This window comes from Carassius carassius, chromosome 8 (genome assembly GCF_963082965.1).
Source record: "Carassius carassius chromosome 8, fCarCar2.1, whole genome shotgun sequence".
NCBI lineage: Eukaryota > Metazoa > Chordata > Actinopteri > Cypriniformes > Cyprinidae > Carassius > Carassius carassius.
In genome coordinates, this window is record NC_081762.1 from 29349982 (window position 1) to 29364488 (window position 14507).

The 14507-nt window shown below is 37.3% G+C and overlaps 1 protein-coding gene across 5 annotated transcripts in view; it reads right to left on the reverse strand.

Annotated features, from left to right (window-relative positions):
• LOC132145695 (thyroid hormone receptor beta) overlaps nt 1-14507 on the reverse strand; it is a 140588-nt gene that overhangs the window by 63762 nt on the left and 62319 nt on the right. For 2 of the 5 annotated variants that reach the window (XM_059556905.1, XM_059556904.1), the window contains exon 2: nt 577-732. The exons of the other annotated variants lie outside the window; for them this stretch is intronic. The gene's annotated coding sequence lies outside the window, so the exon portion shown is untranslated. The remainder of the gene's footprint in view (nt 1-576; nt 733-14507) is intronic. 5 annotated transcript variants of the gene reach the window in all.

Here is a 14507-nt window from a genome sequence, read left to right on the forward strand (position 1 = left end):
TAAAACTGTGCATCATGTATTAGAACAGCTACACAACTGTTTCTGGGCTCGAAGGAATCAATCGAGGCAGAACATTATATTTATGAGGAATTATACTGTTTGGCCAAAGTACTATTTAAAGCCTAATGTGGCCCTTGTGCCAAAAGCTTTATTTCATGATCCTTCCTCTACTCATGACTCGAGAGAATACCAGCATCACAAAAGAGATGTTTTCATAGCGTCTCATTGATGTAGCTAGTACTGCGTTTATATGATTGTTTCTGCTGAAACTGTCCGTGTCAGTTTATTTCTTTTACAGGGTTCTCGAGAGAGCTGGAAGACCTGCTGGACGAGAAGCTAAACTGACTTACAAAGGTCTAGAGGGGTCACATGATGTTGCTAGAAAAGAACATTATTTTGTGTATTGGTATAATGCAATAGGTTTATGCGGTTTAAGGTCCAAAAAACATTATTTTCCACACACTGTAAAGCTGTGCGATTAATCAAAATCATCATAAAAATCACAATTTGAGCATGCACGATTTCTCATGTTTGAATCATCAGTGGCGAATTATTTAAATATCTAAACATACTTACAGATTGAGTCAGAAGCGCCAGACTGTCCTTGCAAAGTTGGAACTGCACCACTTTATAGAAACAGCTTTGTTTTTAAAGAAAACAGTGCATCCTTGTATTGCAGCTGACACGGCAGCGTACACCGTTTTCATTCAGCAGGTGTTTTCCCAAATGGCACTACGGTGATGTGGGGAGAGAAAGTTTTTGTTTTCTTGTACAAAAAGTATTATCGTCACCCTATAACATTACGGTTGAACCACTGATGGCAGATGGACTATTCTGATGATACTTTTCTGGACCTTGACAGTGTAATTTACTTAGTAGTCTATGGGACAGTCTCAAGCCTCCCAGATTTCATCCAAAATATCTTAAATGTGTTCCGAAGACGAATTAAGCTTTTACGGGTTTGGAACGACATGGGGGTAAGTGATTAATGACAAAAGTAAAATTTTGGGGTGGAGTATACCTTTTACCACTGATTTCTAGTTGTGTCCTCTTTTTGAAGGCCAAACAAAGTAGTTTTGCTTTCACAATGAAACACACAGTGTCTCCACAAGCCTTCTTTCTTTGTGTGAACATGTTAGAATGAGCCGTTTTAGGAGGGTGTGGTTGACTCTTAACTTTTACATAGAATATCTCTTTGGATTTGCAACTTTACATGTCTTCTTTATGCACCAACAGCTTGTAACAAAAAACTTTTAAATGTCAAGATGTATATTCTATATTGAACTATGTAACTTTTAGCAACGTTGCTCAGCCCTAAAGGAAATCTAGCTAACACTAATAGCTCAAATGTGTGTCTGTGATCATCTGCTCAGTGACTCTGTTCTTGTTGTTACAGAAATGACCACAGAAGTCATTATGTTGCCTGCTCTCCTTCCCCAATCATCCATCTTTCTCTTTGCCCTTCTCTATCCTCTGTCTTTTCGCTGTCCTTCAGTGCTTGAAGGCCATCCAGCGCACTGGCACACGTTTTTTGGCTCACACAGCATGTTTGCTCAAGCCCCTTATCCACTCTCCCTCTCTCTATACCCTCACTGCTTTTTTCTTCACACCACTTATTTAGATCAGCTAAGGAAAAGCTTAAATAAACACTCTTGGGAATAGTTCACCCTGAAATGAACATTCTGTTATTTACTCACCCTCATGTTGTGCCAAAACTGCTGTTAATGTTTATGACCCAGGTAGAAATAAAGTGTGCTTGAATGCACTAAAAATACAAGCAAGCACATCTGTAGAACATTCTTAATATTTTTTTTTGTGCTAAATACATTTTTTACAGTTATACAATATAAATACACTAATTAAAAGCATAATTCTACTTCAGTAGTACTTCAGTGGATTTGCAAAAGTATACTAAATACCACTGATATTTAAATAGATTTTTAGTGCACTGAAGTAAAATATACAATATCAAAAGATAAATAAGATCAGATTTTTTTTTTCACCAGTAGTTCAATTCATACAGCGCCTTTTAAAATACAAATCAATACAAAGCAACTTTACAGAAAAATTACATTTCTACAATATTCAGTAGTAGCTTATAAGTGGTGACTGTCAGTTTATGTGCATATGACAGGATTTTTCAGAAAAATTTATACAAGACGTAGTCAGCCAGACGATGAACATTATTAACAGCAATTATTATATGATGCTATTATTATATGACGATATTTTTTAGTTCTGTTTGTTGATTCAGTAGTCTGTTTCATTCAAATAGTTATGAACATTTTTGCATTTAGATACAGACTAACTTTGCCTGTTGAATATTAAAAACAAATGAACTAACAAAAAATCTGGATCTCCATGTCTGCCATGCAAATCAACTGTTCTTGCTCATCTCCAGACTGGAGCATTAATATTTTTATACTTAACTTTTTTGAGGGGGATCAAACTCTAACACTGTGTTGTCCCAACCAGACATGCCGCGATGCGATAAAAAGTTTCTTTTGCATGTAGTTTTTTTTTACCTTCAGTGACAGCAGCACGTGACAATAGGGCTTGGGCACCGCGTTGCATTCTGGGACGTGGCAGCCATGTTGATAGCCTCGCGAATGTAAACATACAGCAAGTTGAACGAGAAGAAGCACAGTTGGGAGAAAGAAAAAATATGTTAAAATCATGAAAAGGTTGTGGGATTTACGGGGATACGCTAAATAGCGATGCCAGAGACCGGTATGTGGAGAAAATCGGCACTATTAACGGTTTGGATCCATATGAAATTCCCAACAAATAGTGGAGTACCGACGACGACTTGCTGCCGCACTTTTGCAGTACAGATATCTTCTGCTACCTTGTTTGTTTTGTGAGCGCCTACACTTCAGAATAGTTCCGAAGCTATAAGTCATTGGAGTCTCATGTACAGTTCACAAATGGATGGGTTCAGGAGCTGCAGATCATAAAGCCGACAAACAGTATACAGTAATCCCGACAAAGGTAAGCTGCGCTCCACCTAGCTGCTAGTTTAGTAACTGTTAGTGTTAAAAACCATTCACACATGGACTTTTAATTTTCAAAAGTGTAGTTAGTAGCTGTCAACCCTCCCGGTTATTCTGGGGTTCTCATGTATTTGAGCTCTTTTCCCGCTGTCTTCCCGTTTTAGTATTTTCCTGTAAAATATCCCGTTAGCCCCTCCATCAAACCTGTCAAGTCTCTGTGCTGTTGTCCTGTTGCTACTCCTTGCCATTCCAGCGAACAGATGTTTTCAAAGCATCGTTTTGCTTACTTGAAAGCAACCTTAGCGTGATGTTGGGCTTTTTAAGATAGCGTGGCTGTTGTGAGAGCATGATTTCACACCAATCTGTAAGCAGTTATGTCAGACCTAGCTTCACAAATCGCTTAACGTTAGTTAATGCAGCAGTCTTGTAGTAATAATTTTTTATGTCAGCAGAGGGAGAGCAACGGAAAGATGAATGTTGAAATTACCCGTATTTTGGATGGGTTACCCGGGAAATTTCCCTTATTTTCAATGTTGACTTAAGCTATATAAATTAATATTCAGATGTTATGGTCTCCGTGGTCGCGCCTCCAAGCAGGAAAGCGGTGGAAAGTTAATCCATTCTCATTTTATTTTCCCCATGGCGATTATATGTTGCGCTGTTACACCCCACAATACAGCAACGGTTTACCATGGTTGAAATAGATTTTTAATTAATCAAATTAAGACACACGGATGAGAGGGAGTACGTCTAAACACTGCGCAGTAGTCCGAGTAGCAGTAAAGGAGGCCATCAACATGGCGGCCACGCAAAGTAATGACGTCACGACGCCCAAGCCCTATAAGCGACACGGAATTCTATTTCAGAAAAGTTTTTTTTTCTTTTCTGCGACATTGCGGCAGGAAAAACATACAAAATATGACCGTGATAATCTCAGGTAATGATTATGTGCTTTATTCAATGTTAAATCTGTCTAATGCAATTTTGAATATTATTTTGTGTGATTTTTATAGACATAGTGAAAGCAACAATAGATATTTTACCTCAAATCTTGAAAATAAATGAAGCAAACGTTAAAACTCCAGGACACTTCGCTCCATGTGACTAGTAAGACAATTCTCTAATAACTATTATGATGAGTTTTGGTCCACCCGCTTAAATGATAAAAGTACTTGCGCTGTAAAAACTATTAAGACTGTGTCTGTTCCCCGAATAGTGAGGTCAAAATATAATGTAGGACCTAGAAAAAATCTTATCGTAATTAAACCAGAAAAATGTAAAGTAAATGAACAAAAGCAATTTTTAAAGTTTGGGCTCATAAATATTAGATCACTCACACCCAAAGCAGTTATTGTAAATGAAATGATCACAGAAAATAGTTTTGATGTACTCTGCTTGACTGAAACCTGGCTAAAACCAAATGATTATTTTGGTCTAAATGAGTCTACTCCACCAAACTACTGTTATAAGCATGAGCCCCGTCAGACTGGTCGTGGAGGAGGTGTTGCAACAATATATAGTGATATTCTCAATGTTACCCAGAAAACAGGATACAGGTTTAACTCTTTTGAAATACTTCTGCTAAATGTTACACTGTCAGACATGCAAAAGAAGTCTAATGTATCTCTTGCTCTGGCTACTGTGTATAGACCACCAGGGCCGTATACAGAATTCCTAAAATAATTTGCAGATTTCCTCTCAGACCTTCTAGTTACAGTTGATAAGGCGCTAATCATGGGAGATTTTAATATTCACGTTGATAATGCAAATGATACATTAGGACTTGCGTTTACTGACCTAATAAACTCCTTTGGAGTCAAGCAAAATGTCACCGGGCCCACTCATCGTTTTAATCATACACTAGATCTAATTATATCGCATGGAATCGATCTTACTGCTATAGATATTGTACCCCAAAGTGATGATATTACAGACCATTTCCTTGTATCGTGCATGCTGCGTATAACTGATATTAACTATATGTCTCAGCGTTACCGTCTGGGCAGAACTATTGTTCCAGCCACCAAAGACAGATTCGCAAATAACCTGCCTGATCTATCTCAACTGCTATTTGTACCCAAAAATACACATGAATTAGACGAAATTACTGACAACATGGGCACTATTTTCTCTAATACATTAGAAGCTGTTGCCCCCATCAAATTGAAAAAGGTTAGAGAATAACGTACTGTGCCATGGTATAACAGTAATACTCACTCTCTCAAGAAAGTAACTCGTAGTCTTGAATGCAAATGGAGAAAAACTAACTTGGAAGTTTTTAAAATTGCATGGAAAAACAGTATGTCCAGCTATAGATAGGCTCTGAAAACTGCTAGGGCAGAGCATATCCACAAACTCATTGAAAATAACCAAAACAATCCAAGGTTTTTATTTAGCACAGTGGCTAAATTAACAAATTACCAGACGCCACCTGATTCAAATATTCCACCAATGTTAAATAGTAATGACTTTATGAATTTCTTCACTGATAAAATAGATAACATTAGAAATACAATAGCGAATGTAGATTCTACAGCGTCTAACTCTTCAGTTTTATCCATCGCACCCAAAGATAAACTGCAGTGCTTTACAAATATAGGACAGGAAGAGCTAAATAAACTTATCACTGTATCTAAACCAACAACATGTTTATTAGATCCTGTAACCACTAAATTACTAAAAGAGCTGTTACCTGTAGCCGAAGAACCGCTTCTCAATATCATTAACTCGTCGTTATCTTTAGGTCACGTCCCAAAACCATTCAAGCTGGCGGTTATCAAGCCTCTTATTAAGAAACCAAAACTAGATCCTAGTGTACTGGCAAATTATAGGCCTATTTCAAATCTTCCATTTATGTCTAAAATTTTAGAAAATGTTGTGTCTGCTCAATTGAGCACCTTCCTGCATAAAAATGATCTGTATGAAGAATTTCAGTCAGGTTTCAGGCCCCACCAGAGCACAGAAACTGCACTTGTTAAAATTACAAATGACCTGCTTCTTGCGTCAGATCAAGGCTGCATCTCATTTCTAGTCTTACTTGATCTTAGTGCTGCGTTCGACACCATAGATCATGACATACTCATAGATCGATTACAAAACTATACAGGTATTCAAGGGCAGGCTCTAAGATGGTTTAGATCCTACCTGTTCGATCGCTACCATTTTGTTTACTTAAATGGGGTGTCATCTCATTTATCATCAGTAAAATTTGGAGTGCCACAAGGATCCGTCCTAGGTCCCCTTCTATTTTCAATATACATGTTGCCCCTTGGTAATATTATTAGAAAATACGGAATTAGCTTCCACTGTTATTCTGATGATACTCAGCTATATATCTCAACGAGACCAGATGAAACTTCCCAATTATCTAAGCTAACAGAGTGTGTTAAAAATGTAAAAGATTGGATGACAAATAATTTTCTCCAATTAAATTCGGATAAGACAGAGATATTAATTATTGGACCAAAAAACACCACACAGAATCTTGTAGATTACAATCTGCAACTAGACGGATGTACTGTTACTTCCTCTACAGTCAGAAATCTGGGTGTTATATTAGACAGCAATTTGTCTTTTGAAAATCATATTTCCAATGTTACAAAAACTGCATTCTTCCATCTTAGAAACATTGCCAAGCTACGAAACATGTTATCTGTTCCTGATGCAGAAAAGCTAGTTCATGCATTCATGACCTCTAGACTGGACTATTGTAATGCACTTCTAGGTGGTTGTCCTGCTTCGTCAATAAACAAGCTACAGGTAGTCCAAAATGCAGCAGCTAGAGTCCTTACCAGGTCAAGAAAATATGATCATATTACCCCAATTTTACAGTCTCTGCACTGGCTACCTATTAAGTTCCGTATCAGTTACAAATTATCATTACTTGCCTATAAGGCCCTAAATGGTTTAGCTCCTGTGTACCTAACTAGCCTTCTACCACGCTACAATCCATCACGCACCCTAAGGTCACAAAACGCTGGACTTTTGGTAGTTCCTAGGATGGCAAAGTCCACTAAAGGAGGTAGAGCTTTTTCACATTTGGCTCCCAAACTCTGGAATAGCCTTCCTGATAATGTTCGGGGTTCAGACACACTCTCTGTTTAAATCTAGATTAAAAACGCATCTCTTTCGCCAAGCATTCGAATAATGTATCTCTTAAATTGTGAGTGTAGTTGCATCTGCATTTTTATTCTTTAGCTTGGGTTAAACTAATTTTACTTTGTTGGATCAGCAGCTATGCTAATGATGTCTCTATTTTGTTTCTATGTTTTGCCACGGGATTTACATCCCGTGGTAACTAGGATTTACACAAGCTCCAGTCTGGATCCAGAACACCTGAGAAGAGATGATGCTGACCCTCAGAGGACCCCAGATGATCCTAACCTTGAATCAACAAACAGAACTAACAATTATTGCTACATGTGTGACTGCATCATATAATTACTATTAATTAATAATATTGATAGTTCATCATCTAGCTGACTACGTCTTGTATTATTATTATTTTTTTTATTTTTCTAAAATCCTGTCAAACGTGCACAAACTACTAGCTACTACTAAATATTGTAGAAACATAATTTTCTGTAAAGTTGCTTTGTAACGATTTGTATTGTAAAAAGCGCTATACAAATAAACTTGAATTGAATTGAATTGAATTAAAACTGTGAACTCACTGCGAACCAACATCCATAACAAAGATGGTATGACTCACTCACTCGAAACGGTTCAGTCTATTCACATCTGAATCATCTATTTTCAGTGTCCACTTTTCTTTACTTCACACTTGCCATGTTTTTGCTGTCACATTGTATATCTACACTGGACATTGACAAAGCATTGCAAATCATTTGAACGTTGTGTCAGCATGTCATAAACGGAACGAGTAAGTAGTGTAGACCACTTCACTGATTATAATAAGTGCTGTTGTATTTTGTTGTGCCACGCCGCTCGCGTCTGGTGTAGTCACTAGGGATGCACCGGTTGACCGGCCATAAATCGGAACCGGACGGTTTCTTCTTAAAATACGTGATCGGCAATCGGCCAGTTTTTGGTCTTTTTTCGGCTGATTTTTCAGGAAGTGCGCTCGCGTGCACAGACTACATTGTAATTGTTCCCTATGTCATTTGTGTGGAAGAGTATTTCGAAATCTGTGTGCAGGACACGGGCAGCCGATCAGCACTGGAAATGCAGAGCTTCATGTCTGAGGCACAGATAGCAGGACGAGATCAGCCGTTGGTGTACTGGCGCACAAATAAGAGTCCCTTTCCTGCGCGCACTGAAGCTGCGCGAGCCTATACTGTACCCTGAACACGAGTAGACCGTGAAGAGATGTTCAGATCAACTTCTCACGTGTTGGATGAGAAACGAAACGGACTAAACGGTGACAAAACTGAAATGTTTTTTTTTTTTTTTTTTTTTTATTAGAACTTGCATACACGTTTGAAAAGCCAGACATAAGCGTCAGTTCTGCATTAGGATGATTATTTTTATTTTACCTTAAAATTACATTGACTTAATTTGATTTAAAAATCACCTGCTGTAGCACACTGAAAAAAGGTGTTTCATTCATCCAATTAAAACATTTTAGGGTAATGATTCACATCTATATTTTTTAACTTGAGACAATAAGTTATTTATTTTTCATTGGCTCAAGTAAAAAAAATATAGATGTGAATCATTACCCTCAATCATTTTTTTCTAAATTGGATGAATGAAATACTTTGCATCTTTGTTTTATTTGCACCAACATTATTTGATTTTAACATTTTGGAAAATGTATTTATATAGCATACTTTTATTTAGTCTCACTGCTAAAGACCTTTTTTTTATACTGAATGCTGATTAAGAAACCTCTCATTGAATATGTGTTGATTGTGTTGTTTGGATTGTAAAACTATGCAGTTATTGACTTTAATTTCACATGGTTACAGTTAATCTTTTCATTTAAGGCCAGGTCTCTGTAGTTTCAACCCAATTCAAAAACAAAAGCTGAATGCTGATGTCTGTACCATCTGTGTTTGTATTGAATGTAGGCTACTTACTGTGCAGTTACTGCTGTTAATTTCAGATGGTTACAGTTATTGTTTTCAATCGCCAAAAGCCAGTTTGGCCTATTAAATACCAAATAAACATCTTGTTTATGCACACTTTCCTTCTTTCTTGTTTGTTGCTTAAAAGATTTTAAAAAAATCGGAAATCGGTATCGGAATCGGCCAGTTTGCTCAATGTAAGTTAATGTCGCTTTCTGATGCTGCATTTGAATTTTATTGAAATTATTTGAAATTAGCGCGGGCCAAACATTTTTATCTCGCTGGCCGCCTATTGAGGAACCACCTTTACAGTCATCAAGTTTAAATGAAACTGATTTTATTTAAAATATTTTAGTAACGTAATAGTTATAAGTACATTTTCCCAACTGTGCTACTAAATGTGAGTACACATTATATAAATACTAAGGCTGGGAAAGTTACCGCTTTATTATCGCTTTAACACATTAATTGATTAACACAGACAATTATTTTGTTGCACGTTAACGCAGTTTTTTATTATTATTAAAGTCCATTGCTCACTGGCTCTGAATACACATACAGATAAATCATGGTGCACAGGAGGGGATGCTCCCGATCAAATTATTTAGGCTAAGCATCAACATTCACAAACCACTGTCCACTGTTATTTTTAACAGAAAAGAATGCAATGAGCTCATAAATCATGACTTTTTAAGTTGGAAATAGGAAGTTTCCGATAGCATGTGAAGACAGCAGAGAAGCGCTCTCGCTCAACACAGTGGAGTGCATCATTTTGTTAACTTTGTGGTTTATTACGCGATAAAACACGGCCCTCTCACAATATATTGCTTTACAGATCTACCGCTTTTGCAGCTCAGAAATATTCACGCAATCATTTATCTGATATCACATATCAGAAGATCTGCACTCCAGCGTGGTTAGCGCTCACACTCACTGATCTATATATAACTGAACCGTGCTCTTGGCCACCTCTTCCAACCAGAGTACTTTTTCTCCTACCACATGCCAAGTTAATAACATATGTAAGCATTAAAAGGTATAAATGCTGCTACCTATGGATTGATGCATTTCTTACAGATTTCTGCTCATTCGAAATCAGATACAGATGAAGTAGCAATGTAAGATTACATTTGTTTGAATGCATTATTGAGAGAGCGATTGCGTCTGAATAAGTGAGAGAAATCATAAACATAGTTAAGTATATCATGTAAAGGGAATATAAACAATTACAATACATTTGAAATTATTTATTCAATAAAAATATGTGGGCAATAAATTTTAAATAAAAAAATATGAATCTTATATTTTAAATAATTAATACGTGTATTTTCTATGTATGATGAGTATATTTTATATTATAAAATGGATAGTTTCCGGTCCTGTTTTTGATAGGTTGAGCCAAGTTCAAAGTTGTTGTAAATTGCTCTACAAACATACACCTTTGTTTACATTTGTGTCTTTCTCAGCAACCACTTTGTTGGAACCACAGATGATCAGAGTATCTCTATGTTTGGCGGAAGAATAATATTTTTTATTAATATCATTACACTTTATTTTGTGAAACCTTACTACATATGGAATAACCATTTTATAAAAGCAATAAGCCCCGTGAAGCCATGGCTTACAATTAATTTATAACAGCTAAGGGGCATTGGTTGTTCCAACCCCTGACAAAAACAAAAAAAAACAATTGCGCCGTTTAATTATCATAACAGTTGTCTGTATTATTTCTAATATTCAGTGTCTTCTGCAGCCACAGGCTTTGTGTGAGGAACATTCTGCTCCACTGCGGCTCTCAAATTTAATTCATATTTGCATTCAAATATAAAATGCCAGGTCTGACATAATGAACCACACCTATAGTAACTGAATTTTTATGCCAAATGTAAACTTGCTGCAAAGAAGATTTGAGAATATCTGTGAAGGGCAAGATTATCAACCAAGAACAACAGCCTCCATTTGGGTCTGTTCATCAATTGTTAGTGAAAGTGAAAAGCGACGTGACATTCAGCCAAGTATGGTGACCCATACTCAGAATTCATGCTCTGCATTTAACCCATCCAAAGTGCACACACACAGCAGTGCACAAACACAAACCGTGAACGCACACCCGGAACAGTGGGCAGCCATTTATGCTGCTGCGACCGGAGAGCGGTTAGGGGTTTGGTGCCTTGCTCAAGGGCACCTCAGTTGTGGTCCCTCCATTGAAGCTGTGTGTACGGTCTATTGTCGATGTCCAGAAAGGTAAGAAAAACATCATCAAAGTAGTCCATGTGACATCAGAGGGTCAGTTAGAATATTTTGAAGCATCGAAAATACATTTTGGTCCAAAAATAGCAAAAACTACGACTTTATTCAGCATTGTCTTCTCTTCCGTGTCTGTTGTGAGAGAGTTCAAAACAAAGCAGTTTGTGATATCCGGTTCGCGAACGAATCACTCGATGTAACCGGATCTTCTTGAACCAGTTCACCAAATTGAACTGAATCGTTTGAAATGGTCCGCGTGTCCAATACGCATTAATCCACAAATGACTAAAGCTGTTAACTTATTTAATGTGGCTGACACTCCCTCTGAGTTCAAACAAACCAATATCCTGGAGTAATTCATTTACTCAAACAGTACACTGACTGAACTGATGTGAAGAGAGAACTGAAGATGAACACCGAGCCGAGACAGATAATGAACAACAGACTGACTCGTTCACGATTCACGGAAAGAACCAAACTTCCCATCACTACTGGTGATCTGAAAACCGATGCAACCGGTTCTTGACTTGAGAATGAGTCAATCTTTTGTTCGTTATTGGCTTGGCTCGGTGCAAATGAAAGACAACCGGTGAACCTGAGTCAGGATCAAGGGTGCCCATGTGAGGAGTGAAGGCTATCCCATCTAGTCAGATTTTAAGTCAGTTATTTTTATGTTTTGTTATTTTTGTTTTTTTATTGTTTTTATTATTATTTTAATTTTAATAATCCAGTGAGATGTTTGTTTGCACAAGGAGTCTGACAACAGCCAGTGCTCCACACAGAGATCTGATCTCACCATCATCCAGTCTGTCTGGAATAACATGAAGAAACAGGTCAAACTGAAACAGACTAAATCCAGAAAAACTGTCGCAACGTCTCCAAGACACTTCAAGAAACCTGCAGAACTACAGTACTGTGCAAAGTTTTAGGTACTTGTGTAAAAATGCTGTAAAGTGAGGATGCCATCAAAAATAATGGCATAAACAAATTTTATTAATAACTTCTATTAACTTAACTAAATTAAATCAACATTTGGTTTGACCACACTATGCGTTAAAAAAAGCTTTTGTACTAGGTGCACTTGCGCATTGTTTTTCAGGTTGCTTTGCAGGTAGGTTTCTTGATATGTCTTGGAGACATTGCTACAGTTCTTCTGGACTCAGTCTGTCTCAGTTTGTTCCGTTTCTTCATGTTATTCCAGACAAACTGGAACAATTAATGGCAAAAATAATGTTTGGAAATGTAAACTGATATTTACTACTGACACAGTAAAAGATAGAAATAACTGACTTAAAAACATTTTTTTGTTGGTGAAAATACTTGTGGCCTAAGACTTTTGCACTGTACTGTATAAACTTAAGGTTTTGTCTGCCATCCCAAAATTAATTTGCAAAACTCCAAATGAAACTCAGGGTTCTTCCTAAATCAGGTTTGTCAAGCAACACTTAAACTTTCCCATCGAGCACCAGTGGAGCCAGACAGCTCGTAGAACAGCAGGGTACAGCAGATTCAGCCGAGATTACTCTGCGCCAGTTCAGGATCCTGCCACAAACACATCTCTGCCAAACCAGTATCACCAGAACTGGAGAGATAGTACACAAAACGAACAGCAAATCACATTAGCTTCCACGTGTGGCTTCTAATTATATAATTATATAATAGATAGAAGAAGAATATAGATAGAATAGAAGAAGAATAGCAAAAGCTTAGTGTTAAGGGGTCTTTTTTATACAGAAAAACAAGCAGTTAGAAAATGTTTTCTTTTTTAAAATAGAATTAGAACAGAGAGTGCTAGAGTTAAAGGGTCAAAAAAGATGGACGAGATGTGTTTTTAGCCGATTCTTGGAGATTGTTAAGGATTCAGCTGCTTGGATTGAGTTAGTCAGGTCTTTCCACCAGGAGGGAACAGTTAAAGGTGACATTATCATGAATATCTGGCTTTTCAAGGTTTTAAGTGCTATAATCAGGTCCCCGGTGAATCTACCAACCAAGGAAACGTGAAAAAGAATAACCCAGTAACTTTGTTTTGGTAAGCCTTTTTCTGCAAGCGTCTGAGAACATGAGTGCGTACAATTTTACACCCTTGGTTACTTGGCATGATAATCGGAACCAAAACAAATGTTTTTAGCAAGTCAGAGCTGAAAAGATGCAGCTCTATTCTGGAAAAGGGGGCGGGGAGCAGCAGCTCATTTACATTTAAAGATACAGGCACGAAAAACAGAGCGTTTCTGCTTCTACTCAAAATAGGCATTTTCGAAATAATATAATAAATGACCTGTGGGGTATTTTTTAGTGAAACTTTACAGACACATTCTGGTAAAAATGTGTCACATTTAATGTAAAAGTCAGTGAAAGTGACTTTGAGCCTCTTTGGAATGAACAAAGCGTAGTTCACTTGCAAAACACAAGCTTCTAGAGGGTACATGAGTCTGAAGTAATGAATTTAGGTAGAGGGGTGCAGAACTAGTGGTGGTTTTGTAAGCAAACATTAGTGCCTAATATTTAATACGAGCAGCTGACATAATTAATATCATGTATCAAAATATATTTATTTTAGAAGCCAAATAGTATACCATGTCTTGTTTACTGTAAAGTAAGTGATCAAAATGAAATTATTTTACACCCAAAACAAGAACAAACATCTATCAGTGAAGTAAGCCATGGGTAGAATGACTTCCTGAAGTGTGGAAACACTGACTGTTCTGCATTTTCAAAATACTGATCTGAAGGTTTGAATGGCCTGACCTGACACCAGTGCTTCCTGTTTGACTCTAATGAAGGCATAAGTGGTGAAGTTCACTGGAAACCAGGGCTGTTCCAGTGAGCATAAATACCCATTCACTGGGGGCCAGAATATCAACGGCAGCAGTACACTAAATACATTTTTGTACATGAAGGTTTTACGTGGACATTTGGACATAAAGTGAAGTACAAAGCTTTGCAAAGAAAATTAAGTTAGCAAGCAAATTAAAATGAACAGAACTAAAGCATGGGAGGAACATCATGATGCTAGTTCGTGAAGACTGCTGTGGTGAGAACCAGAGTTTGGTTGTGAAAGAGCGTTAGGATGTGCTGAAGGAAAAATCTGCCTGTTTACATTGATCATAAACTCATCACTCCAACCCGAGTCGAGTTTTACACCTAGCAGAACTCCAATTGTCTCGTGTAGCCAGACTGTTGACTGTCAGCATAAAGTAACATAGCAATTTATTCAGGCCAAATATCACCAATCTTGACA